We start from the raw sequence: 3,569 nt of genomic DNA, 5'->3' as shown, positions 1-3,569 counted from the left end.
ACAGACTTTCCATGTGTTGTACAGACTTTCCATGTATTGTACAGACTTTCCATGTGTTGTACAGACTTTCCATGTATTGTACAGACTTTCCATGTATTGTGCAGACTTTCCATGTATTGTACAGACTTTCCATGTATGGTACAGACTTTCCATGTGTTGTACAGACTTTCCATGTATGGTACAGACTTTCCATGTATTGTACAGACTTTCCATGTATTGTACAGACTTTCCATGTATCATATAGACGGCTTTCCATGTGTCGCATATCTTACAAAAACAAGAGGTACCTCCAAATGTGTTGTGGGCAGACCTGAACAAGAATTAATAGCTATTTTCATATATTGGCAAAGCCTTGGGACTCTTTGCTGTTTGATTTATTTTGCTTTGTGGGGGTTGCTTGTGGGGGAGAAGGATATGAGCCATTGCCTGGCAGCTGGATACTGATCCAAAGGAGGAAAATGTGGTGAAAGGAACTTCAGACTCTCCTTGGAAACAAGGCTCGCTGAACCCACTGAGACGAGAGGAGCAGATGCACGGCAGCGACTGCTGGCAGACAACTGGTAAACCTTGAGTGGAAACTACCCCATGAAATCATCTTTAAACAGCTGTCTAGCTCAGTAAATAATGTCTTCTTGGAGCATTGTGTATTTCTCAAGAATGCAATCTATGAGATCAACATGACCACAGTAACTCTAAGGCACAGCGGAGACCTCTAAGGGACAGCATCTACATTAACAATGGGCAGAGACACCGTCCACTACAAAGCCTTTGTGATGAATAGCACCTGTAAGAATTGTTGGTTGGGTGTATGTTTTGCCGTCTATATTTTCACCCCACCCCCAAAAGAGAGAAGGGCCGTGGGAGGAATGGATGCGCTGTCAACCCTATCCTGATCTGAGCGGGAATGCGAGGCCAAGAAATGGAAAGAGCCATCATCACTGTTTTATGCCAGGTTGACTAGAGAAACAAATGCAGTGACACTCATGTGTAAGCGAGAGCTTTATATCAAGAAGTAATTATATATCAAGCAAACATCCCAGTCCAGTCCAGATCAAGTCCTTAAGTCCAATATTAGTCCACAAGTCTCTCTTCCCACTCAGTCAGCCCCATGCGACGAGGCAGAATGCAGCAACGTTGCAGGCCAGTGGGTGCAACATTTTGTGGATCCAATGGTGACAGCTGCATCACAAGGCTCACAGCAACCAGGGTGTGTTCGTCTGGTACTTTAGAGAAACAAATCCACAGAAACTCATGCATGAGAGAGAGTGCTATATAAAGGTTAAGTGCACACCAAGAAAAAACCCCTACCCAGTGCTAGCCAAGCCCACAAGTCCAACATTAACCCATATGTCCAGCATCAATCCACAAACTCCTCCTCAATCTCACAAAACACACACACTGATGTCGACTGCAGGAGGAAAGCCGAATTAGTGAACGTGTAAGCATCTCAGCGCTGGCAGGGGTCTCCACATGGCTGCTCGGCACCCAGGGCTACATCAGGGTAGGTCCATGCGGCTTCTCCTCGGGGATGTCTTGCAGGAAAAGAGCCTTGTTGGCTGAAGCAGGAAACTGGCCAAGGCAGCTGCACCCTGGTTGGACCATCACAAAGCAAGAGACCCAAGAGCTAGAAAGGCGAGGCTCACCAAGCTATTTATCCCTCTGCCCTTGAACTAACCCCACATGTGTTTATCGGCCAGGTTGGCATAATAAACTAACTACCTCACAGGGTCCGCCAGTAGGAAGGTGAAGCAGAGAGAGAAGGGGAGGTTCCCAGGGCCCACCTTATGAGAAGGCCACGCCCCTAAGGAGTCTCCAACAGGCTGCAACCTAATTGACAGGCTCAACTCTGCCAGTACAGTTTTATATGTCTTCAGATGGACATGAAATGATGTACCGATCACAGTCACAGAAGACGTGAGCAACGAAAGACACGGAGGTTTTGCTTTGAGATACAGGTAACAAAGGACAACAAATCCGTGCTGCCACCCCCACCCCCTTGTCGATCCCACACTCTGCATTTGCCCCAGTGGGCCGGCAACAGCAGGGACTTCTGCCAGAAGATAATTCCGACTGACAAGGAGCCTCTTTGAAGGCTCATGAAGAGTAAGCAGACCACTGGTGGAAGGTTGCCGTGGAAGAACACGGTGGGTTTGCCCCCAGACCCACGTGAGGTACTTCAGATACACCCAGAAACAACTGGGAAGAGTTGGCAGAGGGCGAGGATGAGCGGAAAGGTCTACAGCCCCTCAGTGGGGGCTCCCAGCGAATGACCTTTAGACCTGGGAGTCACAATGTCCGCCTTGGCATCGGTAGGCTGTGGCAGTCTGGTGGCGGGTTGTCGGGAAACCACATTATCCCTCTTTTCTAAATGTCATTCAACTCAAGGTCAGAAAGACTGTCTTCCCCGAAGACGTCATGAGAGAGGCTCCCATTGCTCACACCTTCCGAACGCAGTTATCCGGGAAAGGGCCCCCACTAGCTGTTGGTCGTGCCCCACTTTTAGGGGAGGGCTCCGGTCAGAAGGAACCCTTCAGAAACCCTTCCTAAGACAGAAGCTAAAAAGTTCAGCTGCAAGGCTCTGGAGTGAGAGGAAGAGAAAGCCTATTTTCTACATTAGAGCAAGACCTGGGATAGACCTGCCACCAACATCTGCACGACCAGTTCCTGGAGCCGGCCATCACGCTTGGGGAAGTGGAGGGTCCGTCACAAGGGAAAGACCCTCAGTGAGATGGACTGACCCACTGGCTGCAACACTGGGCTCAAACAGGAGCCGTTGTACAGCAGGTGCAGGACTGGGCAGTGTTCTGTTCTGTCGTCCAAGATCACGATGAGCTGGCACCAACTTGAGTGCTCCTCGCTACGATGATCTGTTGGACCAGGCCACTAAGCAAAGCTTTGCACCAAAGTTGACCTGAAGTTGGAGCAAAAGGGGATCGGGCGTGAGCCGCAGCACAAAGGACTTCGATTAGAGCAAGAGAGGATTTCCCAACATCAAAGGGAACCAGAATCTTGGCCCTGGGTGCATTTTAAAGCAGTGACTAGAGAGGACTCCCCTGTCCACCTGCTTTGAGAACCAGCTTACGTATCTCTCTCCATCTTTCCCCAAGATTCTACCCTTTACTTCAGTTGAGTTTCTATTGGTGTTCTCACATCTTTATTCGAGAACTTAAAAACCATCGCAGTGAACTTGTCAGGTACTTGTATTCTTTAAGAGACTCTAATCCTTCAGAAAGGTCCTCTGTGAGCTAGGCGTTGGCCTGTTCCCACTGGCAGTTCAAGCCCACCAGTTACTCCCCAGGAGAAAGATGAGGCTGTCCTCTTAGAGGAAAGAACTAGGAGACAAAGGGTATTTATAGAGGTCTAAATACAGGCATGTACATATGGATGGGGGGGAAATAGATTTACATGCATATATTTATAGGTTCAGTATTAAGGCAGCAGTGCTTACTCAATGCAAGAACACTTTGTTCTATTAAATTGGCATTCCATGATGCACACCTTCCTGACACAATCGCTGAAGACAAATGTGTTCATAAACAAATGTGGTGAAGAAAGCTGATGGTGCCTGG

The sequence above is a fragment of the Echinops telfairi genome, unplaced genomic scaffold (genome assembly GCF_000313985.2).
Source record: "Echinops telfairi isolate 266 unplaced genomic scaffold, ASM31398v2 ScPeMD7_18;HRSCAF=68, whole genome shotgun sequence".
Classification (NCBI taxonomy): domain Eukaryota; kingdom Metazoa; phylum Chordata; class Mammalia; order Afrosoricida; family Tenrecidae; genus Echinops; species Echinops telfairi.
This window is presented reverse-complemented; position numbering follows the sequence as displayed.